The following is a 22,989-nucleotide window of genomic DNA, read 5'->3' on the forward strand; positions in this document are numbered from 1 at the left end:
ATTTTCACTTTACGATGATCAGCAAACAGCTGATTGTTGGGATTCAAAATGGCCACCGGCTGAAGAAAATGGCCCCCCACTGCTTTTAGGACTGATTTTTCGCTTAACAGGCACCAGAAAATGGCTGCTGTATGGAGGATCTTCACTGGACGAGCAGGTATTCAGCCCATTGGAATGCACTGAACAGTTCTCAATGCGTTTCAATGGTTTTTTTATTTCGTTTGACGATGTTTTTGCTCTACAGCGATTTCGCTGGAACGAATTAACATTGTCAAGCGAGGCACCACTGTATTTCAAGAAAGACATAAAACTAAAATACCTGGGAAAGGGTATTAAGGATTATGCCATTTGCAGGTTTAACAGTAATAACATCTTAATTTTCCTTTTCTAAGAAAAAGAGGGATTCTCAACCTTGGGTAATCCGGTTGTTCTTAGACTGCAATTCCCAGAAGCCTTCACCACCAGCTGTGCTGGCCAGGGTTTCTGGGAACTGTACTCCAAGAACACCTGGATTACCCAAGGTTGGGAACCATTGCAGAACAAAATGGTTACACTGTTGAACAATATTCCCCAATATAAAGTACATAAAACCTATAAGACAAGCAATGTATGAGGACTTATTTGACTCCAGATTTCAAAACCTAAAACATTGTAGTGTACCATTAACACAACATAAAACTACCTAAATTAGATACCTAAGTAAATCTACATGAATCTATTCTAAATAAATATCTGAGAATTGACTAGGTACCAGAAAGATGGAGACCTACAAATGTCTGAAGGGACAAGGAATTGAATCATCCATTTGCGTTTCTCCAATTGTCCCTCCACCTCCCCCCCTCTCCCCTCCCCTTCCCCCGCTCACTCTGTTCAGCAAGGTCTTCATAGCCTTTATGCAGCAGTTTCAGAGAACCCAAATGTTTGCTACAAGAAGGAGAGAGTGGGGAACATGCACTTCTGGCCAGCCCAGCTACATGCACCCAAGTATGAATTTAAAAAAAAAAAACTTTGACAAAAATGGCCTTCTTTAAAATGATCTGATGTAAAACATGGCCTCATAGAAAAAAACATGTAAAGCTACACAAAATGCAGCAGGGAGACAGTGAAACTGAGTCAGCACAGAACCTTTTTTGGCTTCCCAACATTTGTATGGCACGCATTACATCAAGACTGTGCATTGTACAGTAGGTGTTTTGTACGTAATTTCCTTGCTACTGCCCCCATCCCCCATGGAAAGAAAGAGAATGGGAGAGATTCATGGATGGTGATAAAACACACATTATATATGTGGGAGACTGGAGCAGCTCTTTTGGAGCCTTTGCAGTCTCCTGGGAAACTACGTAATTAGGCAGTTCTTTAAACATGTGCATTATATACCGAATTACATGTATTTATATGTTTCTCAAAGGAGTATTGCTTACACAATAGCCTGGAGCAACTGTTTGGGAACTGTATGGGTCTATCCTATAATTATATACTTAAGACCCATTTATAGGCAATGTTTTAATGCCCACATACGAGCAGCCTTTTAAAAAGGTGAAGTTCAGTGATACCTTTTCTTTTTCTAAGGTGATAGAGTGACAGACCTGGAGACAGGGCACTCCTGCTGAAAAACCAGTACTGTATGGTAGAAATTCTACACCTCTCCACTTTTAGCCTGTTTTAGTATCCTGTTCCTAATGCAAATGAAAACAGTCCCAATGAGTTAGATTGGTCCTCTTACACACACCAAACTGTCCTGATAATAATGAGGTCTTGTTCTTCTCTTGGGAAAGTTACTTTTTGGATCAATAAAGTAATGTTTTCAAGCCCCGGCATACTCAACTTAAACTATAATAGGAAATAATAGCAAAAGACTGTGAATCTTTAGAAAAGTGAAAAATCAATAGGTATTTTCCATTAGGTCATTAGGTAGTCAATATTTCTTTATCTGTAGTACAATATGCACCCCTCAGATCTGTACAACTTTGTTTGATCTAAAATCTCGATTGCAAACATCTTAGGTCCAAAGTCTGCACCAGAATATGAAGTTCAAACTGTCCAGTTACTTTCTCCAGAGCAGATGCTCCCCTCAGCAATGCACATATAGAACATCCTTTTATGTTACACACATAGATTATGTTCCATGAATAATAATTATAAATATTATCTCCATCAATTATTTTCATTATTATTATTGTTATTAAATGCAGCATCCAAATAAACCAGGCGCCGTACATTAGGTAAACCTAGATGATGGCCCTGCCTGCAGGCTTACAATCTAAAATTAGACAAAAGAGGGGAATAAAATAAAGATCAGACAGACAAAGCCTTCAACTTAAAAAGAAGAAGAAAGAGCCATGAGGGATTAATAAATAGGGAAAATACTAATCATCTGTGAGGCTGTACACAGAATTTTGTTGTAGAAAGCATGTCTGAAATAATTCTTTGTAAGAAGACTTGAGGGTTTTTTTTTTTCAAAAAATGCACAGAAGTGTTGGTTCCAAAATTGGGTAAAATCTTCATAGCTTCAAGTCAACCTTGGCTCAATGATCTCTGACACTCTGTCCCTAGATGTCGAGCTGGATAAACACATTGGCAAAGCAGCTACCATGTTTTCTAGACTCACAAAGAGAGTATGGCTCAATAAGAAGCTGACGACATATATCAAGATCCAGGTCTATTTATTTATTTATTTATTTATTTAATTTATACCCCGCCTATCTGGCCCACCGGACCACTCTAGGCGGCTTCCAAATATAAAATCAAATAATAAAACGTAGACAAATACATAATAATCAAACAAGAACAGCAGTAAAGATAAAAAGGAAATGTAAGAAAAAATCAAGAGTTGGCTGGAGGGAAGGCCTGAATAAACAGCCATGTTTTTAATTGGGTTTTAAAGGTGCCCAGCATGGGGGCCGTGCGAATCGCCAGAGGGAGATTGTTCCAGAGGCGAGGAGCCACTGCCGAGAAGGCCCGGTTTCGTGTCTTCTCCTTCCGGGCCTCTCTCGGCGTCAGGCTCCTCAGCCTCACCTCCTGATTCGCGCGGGTGATCCGGGTAGACCTTGGTGGGAGGAGGCGTTCCGCCAAATATCGAGGTCCTAAACCGTTTAGGGCCTTATAAGTAAGCATTAAAACTTTGAAGTTGACACGGAAACAGATGGGCAGCCAATGCAATGCGGCCAGAGTTGGAGAGATGTGTTGATATTTTCTCACTCCTGTAAGGAGCCTGGCCGCCGCATTCTGCACCACCTGAAGTTTCCGTGTCAGCTTCAAAGGCAGCCCCACGTAGAGCGCGTTACAGTAATCTAATCTTGAGATTACGAGCGCATGCACCAAGGTAGTGAGTGCCCCCATGTCGAGATAGGGTCGCAGCCGGGCAATCCGCCAAAGATGGAAAAATGCAGTGCGGACTACCGACGCCACCTGAGTTTCCATGGTGAGCATCGGGTCCAAATATATGCCGAGGCTGCGGACCCCACTCTTCGGGGCCAAGGTGGTCCCCCCAAATGTGAGAGAGCCACCCAAGCCACCTACCATGGGGGCACCCACCCTCAGAACTTCTGTCTTATCCGGATTCAGCCTCAGTCCGTTCTCCTGCATCCATTGCAGTACGGCCCCCAGGCAACGCTGAAGGGAAAGGACAGCATCACCTGCAGTTGGTGAAAAGGAGATGTAGAGCTGGGTGTCATCGGCATATTGATGACACGAAGCCCCACATCCCCTAATGACCCCACCCAGCGGCCTCATATAGATGTTAAACAGCATTGGGGAGATAATCGACCCCTGTGGAACCCCACAATTGAGACTCCATGGGGCCGAGACGCTCTCCCCAAGCTGAACTCTCTGGGGACGGTCCCCCAAGAAGGAACGGAGCCAGGCAAGTGCCGAGCCACCAATTCCCAACTCAGAGAGCCTCCCCAGGAGGATACCGTGGTTGACGGTATCAAAGGCCGCCGAGATGTCGAGGAGGACCAGCAGGGAGATTTTGCCCCTGTCGGCCTCCCTCAACAGGTCATCGTACAGGGCGACCAATGCCGTCTCAGTACCATGGCGCGGCCTGAAGCCTGACTGAAATGGATCCAGGGCATCCGTTTCGTCCAGGTGAGCCTGGAGCTGATCAGCCACCACCCTCTCAACCACTTTGCTCATGAAAGAAACATTGGCGACGGGCCTATAATTGCCAATTTCGTCCGCCGCCAAACTAGGTTTCTTTCTTATGGGCCTAATGAGTGTCTCCTTGAGGGCGGATGGAAATCTACCCTCAAGGAAAGACTCATTTATTATTACTGTGGCCCATTCTGTTGTTATCGGCCTGGCTGCTTTGATTAACCAGGCAGGGCAAGGGTCCAAGGAGGAGGTGGTGGCTCGGCAGCGGTCAAGCACCCTGGAGACAGAATCAGGCATTACAGGCTGAAAAGAATCGAAAGTCACTGGGTAAGACGGAGCGCTGGACATCTCTGCTCGACTCACTGTTTTTAAAAACGGAGAGAGCTCCCGGCGGATGGCCTCCACTTTAGATTTTAAAAAGGCTGCAAACTGGTCAGGGGAAAAACTGGGGGGAGGCCTATCACCTGAACCAGTTCCAGATAGGTCGCGCACTATACGGAATAACTCCGCCTGCTGGTTGGATGCTTCGCTTATCCGGTTAGCGAAGAATGATCTACATGCAGCCTTTACCTTAGTCAGGTAAAGGTTAGTTGCGACCCTGACAGCTGTCCAGTTGTAATCCGTCGGGTTCTTCCTCCACCTACGCTCTAGCCTTCTCCTATGTCGCTTCATCGCTCGGAGTTCCTGGTTAAACCAGGGCGCAGGCCGAGCTCTGAGCCGGAGAGGGCGTTTAGGTGCGATCGTGTCTATAGCCCTAGTGGCAGCGATGGACCAGCTGTCAACCAGAGCCTCGACAGGAGCGCCAGCCAGGTCAGCCGGAACACCTCTCATGGCCTCCTGGAATCCATCAGGGTCCAGTAGCCTTCGAGGTCGGACCATAGAAATAGGTCCTTGCTCCCTGTGAGGGGGGAGTGCCACTGAGAGGTTGCATTTTATTAGGTAGTGATCTGACCATGACAAGGGGACCGACACGAGGTCAGTCACCACCAGACCACACTCGCTCCAGTTGGTGGAAAAAAACAGGTCTAACGTATGGCCACCCACGTGGGTGGGGCTGATGACATGTTGGGACATGTTCAAGGAAGCCATGGTTTCCAAGAACTCAAGAGCTGGCCCTGTGGTCTCTGCCCCCGCATGCACGTTGAAATCACCCAAGACCAAAAGCCTCGGGGATCCCAACAATGCCGCGGAGACAAAGTCAGACAGCTCCGGTAGGGAAGTGGCTGGGTCGCAGGGAGCGCGGTAAGCCAGCAAAATCCCAATACCTTCCCTAGCCCCTATCGACACGTGGAGTGCCTCCAGACCTGGCTTTACCACCGAGGAGCGCCTAGTAACCTCTAAGTTGGATTAACCTCTAAGTCTATAGAGCCTGTGTCCTGAGCACATTCCTGTACTGCAGTGAGTCCTGGACCATTTGTGCACAGCAGGAAATGAAGCTGAACACGTTCCATATGTGTTGTCTCCTATGGATTTTTGGTATCACCTGGCAGAACAAAGTCCCAAATAGAGAAGTCCTAGATCAAGCTGGAATTTTTAGCATGTATACATTACTGAAATAGCGACGTCTATGTTGGCTTGGGCATGTTGTAGGAATGGCTGATGGTCAGATTCCAAAAGATCTCCTATATGGAGAATTAGTGCAGGGAAATCGCCCCAGAGGGAGACCACAGCTGCGATACAAGGATACCTGCAAGTGGGATCTGAAGGCCTTAGGAATAGACCTCAACAGATGGGAAAACCTTACATCTGAGCGTTCAGCCTCGAGGTAGGCATTGCATCATGGCCTCGCCCAATTTGAAGAGACCCTTGTCCAGCAGGCCGAGACAAAGAGGCAGTCACGAAAGCAGCAAAATCAGGGAGCTAGATAGGGTACAGATTGTATTTTTCTTCAGTATGGAAGGAATTGTCACTCTCAAATTGGCCTTCTCAGCCACACTAGATGCTGTTCCAAGTCCTCCATACAGAGCATGATGCCATAGTCTCTTGAGACTGAAGGGTGCCTAATCTAAATCAAGTCAACAAAAGAAAAAAGGAGTAGCTATGTCTATTTAAAAAGAGCTGGACCTGAAATTGGTTTTTGCTTCGGAGGATGGGAGATTACTGATGGTGAAAATTTCTAAGGAGGAAGAAAAAATATTACTGGTGAATATATATGCACCAAATGAAGCCCAACATAAATTTTACCTCCAATTGAAGAATCAATTGATACAAAGGTCAGAACAGAAAATATGTATTAATGGGGGACTTCAATGCAATAGTCAACAAAGAAAAGGATACATCAAAGGCAACTGGAAATGGGAAGAAAAGAACAAGAAATATGATACCCAAGGTGTTCCTGGAAATGACAGAAGAAATAAATTTAATCGCTTTATGGAGAACCAGGCATCCTAACAGACGAGACTATACATTTTACTCTAATAGACACAATTCATGGTCAAGAACAGATAATTGTTGGATATCAGTGGAAATCACACATCAAGTAGAAGACACTGAAATATTGCCGAACACATATGCACACCATAACCCAGTATTGATGACATTAGGGCAAATGACAAGAAGAAGACTTTGGGGGCTGAATAGTCACTTACTGAGAGAAGACACTTTCTTGAACAAAATTTTTAAAAAGCTGCATTTCTTCTTTCAAATCAACAAACCCCAAGATACAGGGATGACAGTGGTATGGGATGCAGCAAAAGCATGTTTTCGAGGATTTGCAATAGAATATAATACACAAAGAAAAAAGGAGAGAAATAAACAATATCAAACATTAATAACATCATTTAAAAAAGAGGAAATGGAGCTGAAGGAGACCCCAACGAACAAGGATTTATTAAACAAAATATGCATCTTACAGAACAAAATTAATTTGTTGGAGCAGGAAGAGATAGTGAAGAAAATTAAATTTGCAAGGAAAAATTATTTGAGAATGCAAACAAACCAGGAAGACGGTTAATGTATAGAATAAAGAGAGAGAGAGGAAAAAAACAGTGATCAACACAATACTTGATAAGCAAGGAAAGGAAGTATATAAACAAAAGGAGATTGAAAAAGAAATTCAAAAATTTTATGCTGGTCTTTATAAAAAAAGAGAATTAGAACAAGAGAAGCAAAAAAATTATTTGAATAAGTCCCAGCATGGAAGCTCAGTTTTCAACAACTGGAGAAACTAAACAAACCAATCACAATGGAGGAGATTGGGGAAGCATGGAGGAAACAAAAACGTGGGAAATCCCCCTGGCCCAGATGGACTTCCAGCTGAATATTATAAGGCATTCAAAGAAATTGTAAGTCTACAATTTAAGAAACTAATTGAAGATATTCAGATTAAAGGGGAAATCCCGAATTCATGGAAAGAGGCATATATCTCTTTAATACACAAGGAGGGGCAGAGAAAAATCAAATTAAGAACTATAGACCGATCTCTCTCTTAAATGTTGATTATAAGATTTTTACAACCATCTTTGCAACCAGACTGAAGGAGGTACTTGAAGAAATAATACATAAAGATCAAACAGGCTTTATCCCTGAAAGGAAACTGACATCAAACATAAGGATGATAATAGACATTTTGGAATATTATGGAATGCATCCAGAAAAGCAGATGACGTTAATCTTTCTCGATGCAGAGAATGCCTTTGATAATGTCAATTGGGAGTTTATGTTGTTACAATTAAAGAGAATGGGATTCGAGGGAACATTTCTACAATTAATGCAATATATACCAAACAAAAAGTCAGGATTAAAATTAATGGCAATTTAACTGGAAACATACAGATTGAACAAGGCACAAGACAGGGATGTCCGCTATCCCCCTTATTATTTATTCTAACATTGGAGATCCTGAACAGACAGATAAGGGATAATGAGGCAATTAAAGGACTTTAGAGAAGAATTCAAGGTGCAAGCAGATGCAGATGATCTAGTGATAATACTAGAAAATCCTCTAAAAATTTGGAAGAATTGCTGAGAGTTATAGACGAATTTAGACAGGTGGATGGATTTAAAATAAATTATCAAAAACAAAATTTATGACTAAAAACAAAGAAAGAAGATGTGGAAAAATTGGCAAGGAATTCTAACTTTGAGGTGGTGCAAATAAAAAACACCAAATATTTAGGAGTTATTATCACAAAAAAACCAAGCAACTTAATGAAAGAAAATTATTTAACAATACAGAAGGAAATCCAGAAAAATCTGAAAGATTGGAGCAAGTTACAACTCTCTTTAATGGAAAAAATATCAATAATAAAACAAAACTATTATTTCTATTTCAAAACCTGCCAATATTATTAAATTTTAAGTACTTTAAGGACTTGGATAGCTTGACATCAAAATTTATTTGGAAATCTAAGAAACCAAAAATAAAACTCAGACTACTACAAGATCTGAAAGAAAGGGGGGGGCAGGACTACCGAATTGCTTATTATATTATAAGGCCTGTGCCATGACCTGGGTAAAAGAATTGATAACTCTTGAAAACCAAAGACTTTTGAAACTGGAGTGACATGATTTAAAAATGGGATGGCATGCATATATGTGGTATGGCGAACACGAAGAACAATCACATTTTGGAGAACATATCTTTAAGGAAGGCATTAGGTTTAGTATGGCAAAAATTTCAAGCACAAACCTATAAGAAAATTCCACTATGGGTAGCTCCTATAGAGGCATTTACGTTGAATCAGAAAGGAGCGTTGATCACTTATAAAGAACTGCTTACAAAAGAACAGAATATAAGGGATAAGCAAGAGCTAGAGGAATTGGGTGTGGCCTCTGATTGGTGGTCACTGTTGAAACTAGAATCAAGATATAAAAAAGATAAAACCGTGGGTTTCTTCGAGGGCAAAGTCCAGGTGGAATAACTGTGGTTATATACTGATGAGAAAATAATAAATAAATGTATACAGGATGAGAGGGTGAAGGAGATGATTGGACTAAGATGTGGAAAGAATGTCACAAGATGATTAAGCCAGTAAACCTTAGGGAAAATATCCTCAAAATGTTCTATAGATGGCATTATATACCTGAAAGATTGGCAAAAATATCAGAGGGTAACAGCAATATTTGTTGGAAGTGCAAAAAACAAACAAACATAGGGACTTATTACCATAGGTAGTGGTCATGTGAAAAAGTCAAAAGATATTGGACACAGGTGTGGGAAATAGAAAAAGAAATTATTCAACAAATAAAACCAGAAATAGTATTATTGAATATTATGCTGAAAATTACTGATAATTTATTTATTTATTTGATTTATATCCCGCCCATCTGGTCCATATGACCACTTTAGACGGCTAAGAAAATCAAATATTGTCTAATGTATATACTCACAGCAGCCAGGCTACTCCGGGCCCAAAAATTAAAAAGTGACGGAAGAGTTGCTAAAGAAGTTGTGGGACATAGCAGAACTTGATACACTTTCAGAAGCATTGTGGGAACGAGCAAGAGACTATGTAAAACAAAGCTGGAAATTAATATATTTTTGGGCCCAGGAAAAGACAGGAGTTTAGGACGAACTTGATCATTTATGTACTCAGTTCTCACCGGGAACCAACTGGAAAGGTCCAAGAGCCAAATGATGTTGGAGTCTCTGACTCCAAAGGGGGAGGGTTTATTTTAGTTAGTAGTGGGATATTTTTTTCTCTTTTATCTGTTCATTTTAGCTGCTGTTGTTTTGTAGTGATTGGTGGGCTGTTGTCTCTTTTTTTGTCTGTTTGTAGTGTTCTACCTTAAATGAAACTTTACTTTTTTTAAAAAAGTATTTTGGAATAAACCTTAGCAATTTATAGAGGTGCCCCACCCAAACCACTCATGACTAGGGGTTTCTTGAATCACTACATTTCTGCTGCAATAGATCTCTGTTTGATCTTGTTTTGACACTGGGGGATATGAATAACATCCAAGTAGTCACAGGCAGAAGAAGATATGACGTTGGCACTGTAGCTTTCAAGTCCACAAGAACGGAGGACAGATGTTTGAAGATTGTTCCCTGTTCTAGGTCCTTAGCCAGCTGCCAGGCTCGAGGTAACCTGCTCAGCCAACCCTCCACTCTACCCTTGATGTTGTTAAATGCCAGATCTACTTTAAATAAAGCTGAACTCATTCAGGATTTAATCCTGGATGAGGGCACAGATCTGGCTTGTATCACTGAGACCTGGTGTCATGAGTGCAGCCGAAGATCCAGAACCTGAGGGGTTAACTGTAGCTGAGGAGAATGCTGAGCAATTAGAAACACAAACAGGTGAATTGCCTCCAGATTCTCCTCCCCCAGTAGATAGGCTGAGGGCCAGGCTTCGGGGAAGACTTATGACAAAAAGTTTAGAGGATCGCTTGAAGGCTGCCCGCAGAAACATCCAATCAACTAGCCCTGAGTTCTGACAGGATGAAAAGGCTTCCAGCAGTTCAAGGACTGTTTTACTATATAAACAGCTCTCAGACGGCTGAATGTCTGTGGAAGCAACAAGTTAAACCTCTGGCTTGCATCCATGCTCCTATCTTGTACCTTGTTCTCTGGACCCTTGGCTTTGGACTCTGACCCTGGACTACGTTGTGTGAGTTGGCTTTGATATTTGGATATTGGCTCTGCATTCTCTGAATTTCTGACATAGGACTGGCTTATCGGACTCTGCTGTTGTAACCCCCAGGAATGTGACACCTGGGTGGGTGCAGAGGGTGGTGTGGCATTCTCCTTAATCTGTCTGAGTATTCCATCCAAAATCAAAGTAAACTGGAGAGATTGGGGGGGGTTGCCATTGGAAGCTGTCAGGACCTCCACGTGTCATTGAGGACCAGGGATGGATTTGAGATTGTGCTGATTTACCGTGTTCCCCATGACCCAGCACTCTTCTTTCTGGAGCTGGCAGGCTTCATCTCAGTGACATTTGTGAGGTCCCCAAGATTGCTTGTGCTGGGGGACTTCAATATCCATGCAGAGGCTGAGGTTACAGGGCCAGCCCTTGAGTTCTTGGAAACCATGGTTGTCGCTTCCACTCAGGGTCCTCTGTTTATTTTCCCTAAGCCCAAGTCCGCCCTCTGGATGTGTTTTCTCTCTTCACACTGCCACCAATCAACCAGTGGATCTTATCCACTCTATACCAAATAGATGTATCTTAGACACATGCTGCCAATGCAACAGATTTATTGATCTAATAGTTGTTATGCAAATCCAGTCGGATGTGGTGGCGCTGCGGGCTAAACTGCAGAAGCCTGTGCTGCAGGGTCAGAAGACCAGCAGTCATAAGATCGAATCCACGTGATGGAGTGAGCTTCCATTGCTTTGTCCCAGCTCCTCGCCAACCTAGCAGTTCGAAAGCATGTAAATGTGAGTAGATAAATAGGTACCACCTCGGTGGGAAGGTAAAACGGCATTCCCTAATCACGCTGGCCACGTGACAACAGAAACTGTCTTCGGAGAAGCGCTGGCTCTATGGCTTGGAAATGGGATGAGCATCGCCCCCTAGAGTCGGACATGACTGGGATGAAAATGTCAAGGGGAACCTATGTAAATCACAGATGTTTAGGATCATTGATTAAATAGCATTTGATTACAAGTTGGTTTGTAAGTGTTTTTATTCACATTAACAATATTCTTTGACCATCTATTTATTCTCTATACTTTTTAACCCTTTCCTATTCTCTTTAGCAATCCAAATTTCCAATCTCTGTCTTAACTTTCTCAAGTCAATCTCCTAGCCCTCTCTCTTCAATTCCTTATCTCAAACCACTTTTCTCCAACTGTCATCTCTAACTGTCTGACTGTCTAACTGTTCTTTTGGTTCCGCCCCTCCTATCACAGGCTCCTGCCCTTGAGTTCCCCATGATGGATAGGCATGATGTGGGGCATTCCACCACAATGGTTTCCTTGGATATGTCCCAAAATGTCAATGGCTCCACCTCGTGGCAGGTCACATGATGGACCTGGTGTTTTCAACAAGGCAAAGAGAGAGTGACCTTGTGTCCATCCCTCTGTCAAGCTCAGATCACTCCCTGATCAAATACAGCTTCCTGCAGGGAGATGGGGCCCAACAAGATGATCCAACCGCACAGACTATTGGATCCAACTGGATTCCAAGATGCAATGTGTGGGATACCGGCTGAACTGGTTGATACTTGTGTTGAAGCCCTGGTCAAAGGATGGTACACTGCCACGACCAGGGCCACGGACACAATCACACCCAAATGCCCTCTCCACAGCCAAGCCCATCCTGTCCGTTGGTATAATCAACAACTATGGCTGATGAAGCAAAATAGGAGAAGGCATTTGGAGGCAGGCTCCATCAGAATCCAACCTAAAAACTGCAAAACTCACATCCAGCTTCTACTTAGCTAAGGTGAAGGCCACTAGAAGAACATGCTTTTCCACCCAGAGAAGTGAAGCCCGAAACCATTAGGCCAAACTATTCCACATAGGATGCAATTTATCAAGAACTGGTCGCAGTACAAATCCTGCCAGTAGTATTTCCTATCACCAGTTTGTGACATTTTAAAAATATAAAGTGGAAGCCACCCACCAGGACCTTGACCACCATCTTTTGTGAGTAAATGGATCTGAGGCGTCCACTGTGCCAACTTGTCTGATGATGATTTTAAAACAATTTTAGACTGCGATGTCACTTGAGGCTGACAGGGTGCTTGATCACTGTAGGGCCACTGCAACTCAATTCCAAGTTAGGAGGGCAGTGTAATTCCTGAGTAGCAGCTGTTTAAATGTACAATATGTAAGGAGTCTGGAGATATGTCTCCAACATGCTCAACATGGCTGCACATGTCAGGTCCTGTCACGTCAATTCCTCCCCTCCTTGGATGGAGAAAGGAGTTCTGAAGGAGTTCTATTCATGTTTCTGAAACCACAGAGATAGGTGAAGAACAGCGGTCTGAGGAGGGGGCTAAAGATTGCTTTTGAAAGTGTTAGTGAAAGCAGACAGACTTTCTTGAAAGGCTTGGCTTCACAGTGCATAGTTCATTTGGTATGGACTTAATGTCAATACATTGAATCCATAAATCTGTTAGGAAAGAATTGCTGTGACTTTCAACAATGGAATTCCAAGATGTCTTGCTTCACTCATGTCTAAGCCATGAGATCCAGACCCTACTGGCTTCTTCTATTGCTCTAGTCCTATCCAGTTGCTTTCTTATGCCTGAACAATCTGGCAGCTTTGCTAGACAAGCCTGGTCTAAATTCTATCTGACTGTTCAGTTTTCATTCCCTGCATCTAAGTTTTCCTCTCTCACCTGACTGTTTGCAGTTTTGCCACTGCCACACATAACCTGAGAGTTATGTGCAGATGTTAAAGTTGCCTTATGCTCAACAAGAAAAATGAAGCAATGTTAAATGTATATAAGTCTTTACGGGAGCACGAAGTTTTTTCACCAGTAAAGTTGAGAGAAGATGAAAATGTAGTAGGTTGCAGGTGGGTTTACAAGTTGAAGACATGGACAGCTAATACCTCGCAGTATAAGGCATGTTTGGTGACTCTCAAGCCAAAAGATAAATGCTGAATATGAGTAATTTAAATCAGGATTTAAAAACCAGTCTCATAATTTCATTGACCTTATGGAAATTTCTTGTAACACACAGTGCCAACATTACTGTCAACATTACAAGATTTCTGTGTCATACTCTTGGGTTCAGTCTAATTTATTATTTATTTATTTATTTCTGCCATTTTTATACCACTCCACTAATGCATAGCACTATTCTGGGTGGAGTACATGTAAAAATGAAATAACGTAATCAAGCATAGTAAAAACCAGAGGACAACAAACTGAAATAAACCAGGCATTAAGCCCAGGTGGCACAACAAGATTGAGCAGCAGTAAAGGTTCATGACATACAGTTTACGGTTCATGAAAACATACTCAAGCAGAAAGAAGCAATATCTTCCATATTTGACTCCTCCTCACCAGTCAGTCTGTATTGTTCAAAATCATTAACTAATGATAGTAATGTGCTGTCAAATCAATTCTGACTTATGGCGACCCTTTTTTGGGGTTTTCCAAGTACAGAATACTCAGAAGTGGTTTACCATTTCCTTCTTCTGGGAGCACTTTGGGACTGTGCAGCTTGCCCAAGGTCATGCAGACTAATTGTGCTTCCAGGAGGCATGAAGGGAAATCAAACTTCCAACATCATTATGTACTGAAAAACACCATTGGCCAGTGACACTGAGGAACTGAGGCAAAAATGCCTAGATTTATGTGCAATGAGAATCCTCTAACCTGCTGCACAAGTAGACATCCCCAACAGAGTAATCTCTTGCTCATATAATTTCTTTGCATTTCCAACAGGATGCTGCCACTCATATCCTTACAGTGGCATGGCAGGAAAAATGTAAGAAGGGGATAAATAACTGCATCAAGTGTGCTGGTGCATGCAAAATCTGTATCTTTTCCAGAAACCTCATTATTTTAGTCAATTAAAAAAGAGTGGCTAAATGGCCCACATAACAAGGGGTTCTGAACAGTAGTCCTGAAATATTGTCTGAAAAGCAATTTCCATAGCAGACTCTTGTTGAGTCCTCCATGTGTTTTCCTCACATAAAATATGCAGAACTCAAATGAAACATATTAAGCCCCACGGAAGTAACAACCAAGAGTCCATTTGGCTTCCTAAACACAAGCTTTGTGGAGAATTGTACCCTCACTGCAATGGGATGGAGGGGTCCTCCCTCTGCCACATTTCATCTCCAAAAGTTGGAATATTGTACCTGAAGTGTGGCATGCTTTTTGCTCTGCCTGCTTTCCAAAGGCAAATTCCAAATTCTCTGATTTATTCAGAGAATGGGGTGCCAACAGACTATCAGCTAAATGAAATAAAACAACACAGTGGTGGTTAAGGCACTGCTTGTCTCACTCTAACCAACTTTGACAGCTGGAATGGAGGCCAGAATAGGCAGCAATAGCATTGCTCACACACAATAGTCACTTAGTGCTCTCTGGGTGCCACAATTTCTCTTCAAACTTTTTCCAACGACAGCAGGAGAGTTCCTTCACATTCCTTGGCTGGAGTGGAAGCACATAGCTCCTTCCCATGCCAGTTTCCACTGCTTTCCAAACCTCCTCAAGACACCCATAATCCTGGGGAGACCCAGACTGCTCTGTCCAGTTTGAAACAGAAGCCTAGTACTGTGGAATGGAGGGTTCTACAGGAGCTAGGGGTATGAAACAAGTGCCAAATCAAGACATTCTGCTATTTGAGGCAAAGGGTAAGAGAGCACTCCTTCTACCATCCGCAGTACAGAAGCTGACTAACTGGCAGCTGAACTGCTAGCAATGGGACAATATTCATTGCCATTGTACCAAGGAAGCTTTGAGCCAAGTAACTGATGCCTGGGGCATCTAGGTAGCCAGCTCAGTTGGGCCTGAATAAAAGTGAAGTATTCCCTGTGGCCATTCCTGTCAAGGGGTGAGCAGCAGTGATCTGCATTAGCGGCATCCTCTGAATCATCATTTTTGCAGTGAGCAATGTTGTCTTCGAAACTGTTACCAGCCAGGTTCTTAAATCTGATTGCAGGATTGCAGGATGAAACCAGTGCACATTTGTGTAACCAGAAAAACGATTGTCCAGGCACTGTTGCTCCTTTAAATGAGTCCAAAATGCTTCTAGACATGCATACCTTAATTATGACCCTTGAACAGGATTGCCAAAGAACAATACAGTCCCTATCAGATTTGGCACTGCGGCACAAGGCTACTTCCATTTAGAGACACTTGGCTCATCTGAATCAGCAAAACAATCACTGACTCACTCTGTAGAACAGGTTCAGATTTGTCTAATTTTCTCAGCAACTATAAAATAAGCATTATAAAATAATGCTTTGTCAGACTCTGAAGGGATGGGAACATTCAAGAAGCCATAAGAGATTGTTAACCCAAGCCTTGATATTCCATCAGAAAACTCAGCATGAATGTATTTGTACCCATATTTGTATCATCTGTATCTGTGTATAAATCAAATGCGCACACAACGTATGTAGGAACATACAAAGATGCTTTAAACCAGACCAGACTATTTAGCTCTGCAGCTCAGTATTGTCTATCTTAGCCCTCTCCAAATCACATTCTCTGGATATTTTGACTACAGCTCCCATCCTCAACCACTGGGATCAATGTCTGTCCTGAGTAGGAAGGATGGGAATTGTAGTTTAGTACATCTGGAAGCCACCCGGTTAGAGAAGGTTGGTGTTCTTTGATTGGCAGCAGCTCACTAAGGTTTTGAGCAGAGATCTCCCATGTGGCCTTTGGCCTGTTCTTTCTTCTTAGTATTGTCCTGTATTGAACTTGCAACCATCTGCTTGCTAATTATGTACTCTAGCACTCAGCTGTAGCCTCTGCCTGGAGCTATGACTGCTTGTTACACACCAGGTTGAGGACAGCACCCCAGCCATGTACTGAGGTTTGCCTGCTCAGCCTTCTGGTTTTGTAATCACAATAAGGCAGCAAGGAGTGACGAGTGAACTTTTCCACAACTGGTGGCAGGGCCTCATAATTCAAAAATATAAATTGTAAAGATTAAGCAAATTGTCCAATAAAAAGTTTATGTTACTGTTAGAAGCTGTCAAAACAACAAAAGAAAAGAAATCAGTACTCTTAGAGTTCATGTACAGTTTGCCTAATTTGCGGTGGCTAATTGTGGCTAGTTGACAAGGTGACAAAGCATGTTTCTATGACATACCTGGTCACACATCTGGCTGTACAATTGAAATGGACCCAGGCACCTTATCAATTAGCAGCGGCCAACCTTCTACAAAAATAAAGAGAATTCAGTTTCATATTACTTGGCTAATATATAATTTATTGATAAAAATTATTTTTAACCCTTTTCTCCATACCGAAGGCCACCAGAGAGCTAGCTGGTGGATTATGGGAACTGTACCCTAAAACATCTGAAGAGTGTCAGGAAATGAAACTGAAAAATACATCTTTACTCACCTGCAGTCTCCCTCCCTTGCCACTTAGCTTGTCCATGGAGCAACAGTGTAATCTGAACACAAAAGAGAAGGTAAAAGAATGAGAATGTCTGAAGGTCAGGCTCTGTTTACAACCATTTCCCTTTTGGAATAGATATCAGAAATCTGTTTGCTGTTTTAGTTTGGGAAGTATAATAATCCAAATGAAACAGAGATCTCTATTGATGTCCTCACCCCCAACCATACACGTACAGTCTACAGAAAGAGAGCTGGAGAGAGGCATGCCAAAATAGTTTGTTTATGCCAAAGTACAATGTGAGGTGCGTGTTAAGAAACTGAATAAATAAATAAACAAAGAGGTTATTTGACAATATTCAAATCATACACCAGTGGTAAAACTTATATGCAGGAATTTTATGAAGTAATCATTTGTTGTGCACTGTTCCATACTCACAATTGATGACAAAGTAATACAGTTTACACACCAGTCTTGTGGTTTTGGTATGTATGGAGGAGGAGTGGATGAGGTATGCCCTTCCAGATGTTGCTAGACTACAATTTACAGCACCCCTTGTCACCTGCTATGCTGAGACTTATGGGAGTTGCACCCCCAAACATCTGGAGGGTTACATTTTGTCCTTCCTGTTTAAAGGCTGCTCTTCTAAGGCTAACAACACCCTAATGTAGTCATAGTTCAGATTTGATCTTAGCAGTACTGTCAAGGGTACATTGTTGGTTGTATTGGAGAAAATTTCTTTTTTGGTTAGCAAACTATAAAATACAAAACAAACTGCTGCAGCACATGGAAGAGAACAGATTTAAAAAATCCCAGGTTCCAGCCCCCTTTTTCCTACAATTGAACAAGCCCTTTGAATTTGAAATAAAAATTGCTCTTCTAGAGTCCAGTGTGAAGCCATGTGTCCAACAGCTAAAGCTTGGCCAAAACTGGGTCATGCGACAGGACAAGGATCCCAACCACACCAGCAAATCTACAACAGAATGGCTGAAAAATAAAAAAATAAGGTGTTGCAAAGGTCCAGTCTAAGTCCAGACCTCAACTCAATTGAAACGCTGTGGCAGGACCTTAAGAGAGCTGTGCATGAAATAAACAAACACCCACAAACATCAGTGATCTGAAGCAACACTGTAAAGAAGAGTGGGCCAAAATTCCTCCACAACAATGTGAGAGACTGGTAAAGTCATACAGAAAACAATTACTTCAAGTAATTGCTGCTAAAGGTGGTTCTTCAAGCTTTTGAATTATAAAGTGTACTTAGTTTTTCATGCATTGCTTCTCCATTTTGGCTTTATTTTAAAAAAATCATGACATGGTGTAATACGTCATGTTGCTGTTCATCTGGGGTTGTATTTACCTAATTTTCAGACCTGCTAAGGACCAGATCATTTTTGTTATGCCTTGATACATAAAACCATAGAATTCTAAGAGGAAGTTCTTTCTTTTTCACATTACTTACTGTATATGTTGGAAGGAATGGGAAGGAATAAATTAGAAGAATTATTAAGCTATTACTGTCCTTGAGATTAAAAAAGAGGAAGGAGTAGAATGTCAAATGGTGTATATGGGAGCAAGTATGGTGAAATGATGACTCAGGTCTAAATTCACACTCATCCACAGTGTTCACTGACATCGTGTCCAGAGAAGAGAAGTTGGAACAGTCTGGTTCATGCTTAAAAGGTTCTTAATTTTAGTGCAATCTCTTTTATCACTCACTGGAGCAATCCGTCTGTTTACACCAATCAGTATTTTTTTATCCTATGAGGAGGGCCCAGGCTGGTCTTTGGATTACCCCAATTTATCCCCTTTTCAATTAATTACACTCCCTTTCCCTCCCCCTTCTCTGCCTTTTTCCACAGCTGTCATTCAGTGTATCATGATGATTTTCTTTTTCTTTTCTTTTTTGTTGTTGTTATTAAATAAAGTGAATTAGAAAAACAGCAATGCATCTACCTGGTTATGATACACATAATACCATCAATGTTTCTCGTTTTTCTAGAAAAGTGCTGTAATCAATAGGAAAAAGAAAGGTTACTTACCTGTAACGATGGTTCTTCAAGTGGTCATTCTGTGAATTCACACAAAGGGTTAATACCAGCGCCAGCGTTGGGCCTCTCGGAACATTCTCTAGCTGCAAGAGAAAAGTAACAATGTTTAGGACTACCCCTACTGCGCACGCCCAGCCTAACCGTCCCTCAGTTCCATTTGTCCGCCACAGGTACCCGAAGTTATAGAGATGCCAGTGACAGACAGACAGAGGGGAGGCCGGGCGGGATTGTGTGAATTCACAGAATGACCACTTGAAGAACCATCGTTACAGGTAAGTAACCTTTCTTTCTTCATCGTGGTCTTCTGTGAATGCACACAAAGGGTGATTAGCACGCTTACTAACCGGATGGTGGGCTGTCACTGAAGAGCTGATGTTAGCACTGCCCTCCCGAATCTGGTTTCCTCTCTTGCCCTCATGTCCAATCTGTAGTGGGTTATGAAGGTAGAGGCATTGGACCAGGTAGCGGACCGGCAGATGTCGGGCAGGTCGACGCCACGGAGTAAGGCAGTTGATGAGGCTATAGCCCTGGTGGAGTGGGCCCTAAGGCCTTCTGGAGGATCTCTGTGGTTGAGCTCGTAGGCAACGGTGATGGTAGATACGAGCCACCTAGAGAGCGTCGACGGCGAGGCCGGACAGCCCTTCTTTGGACCAAAGTAACAGAGAAACAGTCTGTTAGCCTGTCTAAATTCCTTGGTCCTAGAGACATAAAAGGCCAGGGATCGTCGAACATCGAGCATGTGGAGCATGCGCTCAACATCAGTAGCAGGAGACGGAAACAAGGTTGGTAGAATGAGTGGTTGATTCACATGGAAATCGGAGACCACCTTTGGGAGAAACGATACGTCCAGATAGAGCATAACCTTGTCCCTGAAGAATTGAAGAAATGGTTGATCAGAACGGAGCGCTGCTAACTCACTAGCCCGACGAGCAGACGTGATAGCCACCAGGAACAGTGTCTTTAAAGAAAGCATCTTAAGGTCACAGGTAGCCATGGGTTCAAATGGAGGCCTAGAAAGAGCATGTAGAACCAAGTGAAGGGACCACTGTGGGAGTGGTGGACGAACGGGAGGACGGAGGTTAGAGAGACCCCTCAAGAACATCCTGACGGTAGGGTGAGAGAAAAACCGGGAAGAGGGCGAAGCCCTGGGTTGGAAGAAGACAACCGCTGCAAGGTACACTTTGATAGTAGATATAGAAAGGTGAAAGTCAAACAGGTAACGGAGATACTGTAGAAGCGTGGAAAGAGATACAGGGGAGGGAACGAGATCCCTCTGCTGGGTAAATTTCAAAAAACTCTTCCACTTGTACGCATACAAGCGAGATGTGGAGGGCTTAACGGCGTTAGTCAAGACCTCTTGGATTTCGGGACGATCCTCCACGCCATCAGATGGAGTGTTTCGAGGTCCGGGTGAAGGACTTTGCCTGCTTCTTGGGTCAGCAGGTCTGGCCATAGCGGAAGGGTCATGGAGTCCACAGCCATTTTGACTAGAGTGGGAAACCACACCTGGCGAGGCCAAAAGGGTGCGATGAAAATGGCCGGAGTCATTGAACGTCGGAGCTTGACTAGGGACCTCTGTATCAACGGAATCGGTGGAAACATGTATAAGAGGCCCTGGTTCCATGGAATCATGAATGCGTCGCCGAGAGAATGTAGGCCGAGGCCGGCCCGAGACGCATACATGGGGCATTTCGCATTGAGAGGGGATGCAAACACGTCCAGCACTGGGGTCCCCCATTGGTGGCAAAGGTCCTGGAAGACCAGAGGGTTCAGTTCCCATTCGTGTGTCTGATGTTGAAGCCTGCTCAGAGTGTCTGCAACTGTGTTGTCCTCTGTGGCTACATGGATGGCTACCGGGTAGATATGATGACGGTAACACCACTCCCAGAGGAGGATGGAGAGGTATAGGAGTGAGTGAGAACGAGTTCCTCCCTGCTTGTTGACATAGTGCATTGTGGTAGTGTTGTCCGTCACCAGCTGGACTCCGCGGCCCTGTAGCAGTGGAAGGAAGGACCTGAACGCCTTGATGACTGCAAGTAGCTCCAAATGATTGATGTGGAGCATGGTTTCCTGAGGGGTCCAGAGGGCATGAATGGTGTGATGGCCGCAGTGCGCCCCCCAGCCGGATGGACTGGCGTCCGTTGTGACTTGGGCGGTGAGACGGAGTGGACGAAAGGGCCGACCAACCGTGAGGTGGGGTGTGTACATCCACCACTGGAGCTATCTGGCTAGCTCCGGCGTGACACGAAGACGCTTCCTCTGGCTGTCCATCATGGGGTCGAAAAGAGTGAGGAACCATGACTGGAGTGACCGTAGCTTGAGGCGAGCGTGAGCTAACGCCGGTGTTGTAGAAGACATCAGGCCGAGAAGGTGCTGGGCATGATGGGCTGTCACCCGAGCACGAGGGTGAAATTTCCTGATGGCTCGTTGAATCTTGTGTATTCTCTCTGGGGGGAGAAATGCACGACCCTTTACAGCGTCTAAGCAGACCCCTATGTATTGTACTGTTTTGGAGGGGACGAGTTGAGACTTCTGTTTGTTGACAGTGAGACCGAGATTGCGAAGGAGATACAGGATGAATTTTGTGTCTTTCAGGGACTGTCTTCGTGACGTGGAGACCACGAGCCAATCGTCCAGATAAGGATAGACGTGGATGCCCCTGAGACGAAGGTAAGCTGCCACTGGGGCCATGACCTTGGTGAAGGTCCGGGGAGCTGTGGACAGGCCGAATGGCAGGGCCTGGAATTCGTAGATTGTGCCCTGAAAGATGAACCGAAGAAATTTGCGGTGGTCGGGGTGGATAGTGACGTGAAAGTATGCGTCCTTTAGATCTATAAGGACGAACCAGTTGTTTTTCTTCAGCAGGTGCATGATGGACTCTAAGGTGAGCATTCGAAACCGTCTGGGTCGCAGGTAGGTGTTTAGGAGTCTTAGATCGAGGATGGGCCTTATGCCTCCTCCTCTTTTTGATACAGCAAAATAGCGGGAGTAAAACCCGCGTTGTATGTCGCGAGGTGGTACTGTATAGATGGCATCTTTTTCCAAGAGAGATGATATTTCTTCCTCTAGCGAGGGATCGAAGGAAGAATGATTTATGAAACCTAGCGGAGGAGATCTTATAAACTCCAGCTGGTAACCGTGCTGAATAATTTTTAGAGCCCAAATGTCGGATGTGATGGCAGACCAGTTGTGAAGAAACGGCTGAAGACGGGTGGTAGGTGGTGAATGGGTAAAAATGGGGGGCCGAAAGTCAAAGGTACTGTTTTTGTTTTCTTCCAGGTGGTTTAAAGGATTGGCGGCGATGAGACGGACGAGGCCGGTATCCCTGTTATCCCTGAACAGAAGAAGAGGACTGGCCAGAGCGTTGCTGAGGTAGGTGCTTATAAGGACGGTATTGTTGAGAAGGTTGTTGGTATTGACCGTAAGATTTACGCCATTGGGGTCTTCGCTGTCTAGATTGAGTCTGAACAGAGTAGGACTTGGCAGTCCTCTTGGCCTTGTGGAGGTCCTCTAAGTGGGAGTCGGTCTTTTCATTGAACAAGCCGCTAGCGTCAAAAGCGAGACTCTCAACTTTTGATTTGACATCATCCAAAATGTCTGCAGAACGGAGCCAAGCGTGGCGCCGGATGGTGATGGCAGACATGAGAACTCTAGCAGAGATCTCTGCTGCATGTCTAATGGAGAGACGCTCATGCTTGGATACCGTCTGAGCCTCTTCATAAGAGTTTAGAAAAGCTTGCCGGGTGTCTTCAGGTATCATTTTCAGTCCTGGCAAAACTTTAAGCCATAACTGTTTGTGATAAGCCCCTAGTACAGTCTGGTAATTTATGACTCGAAGTAACAGGGTGACAAGGGAGTAGATTTTCCTACCGATGATTTCCAGTTTTTTACCCTCTTTGTCAACGGGGGTAACGTGAGCCTTGGC

The 22,989-nt window shown here is 43.5% G+C and overlaps 1 long non-coding RNA gene across 1 annotated transcript in view; it reads right to left on the reverse strand.

The window, feature by feature from the left end:
- LOC140708331 (uncharacterized) overlaps nucleotides 1-19,034 on the reverse strand; it is a 34,208-nt gene extending 15,174 nt beyond the window's left edge. Inside the window, exon 1 of the long non-coding RNA XR_013537367.1 lies at nucleotides 17,023-19,034. This is a non-coding gene — a long non-coding RNA (uncharacterized LOC140708331). The remainder of the gene's footprint in view (nucleotides 1-17,022) is intronic.
- Nucleotides 19,035-22,989: the final 3,955 nt, after the last annotated feature.

Source organism: Pogona vitticeps, chromosome 6, assembly GCF_051106095.1.
Source record: "Pogona vitticeps strain Pit_001003342236 chromosome 6, PviZW2.1, whole genome shotgun sequence".
NCBI classification, from domain to species: Eukaryota; Metazoa; Chordata; class Lepidosauria; order Squamata; family Agamidae; genus Pogona; species Pogona vitticeps.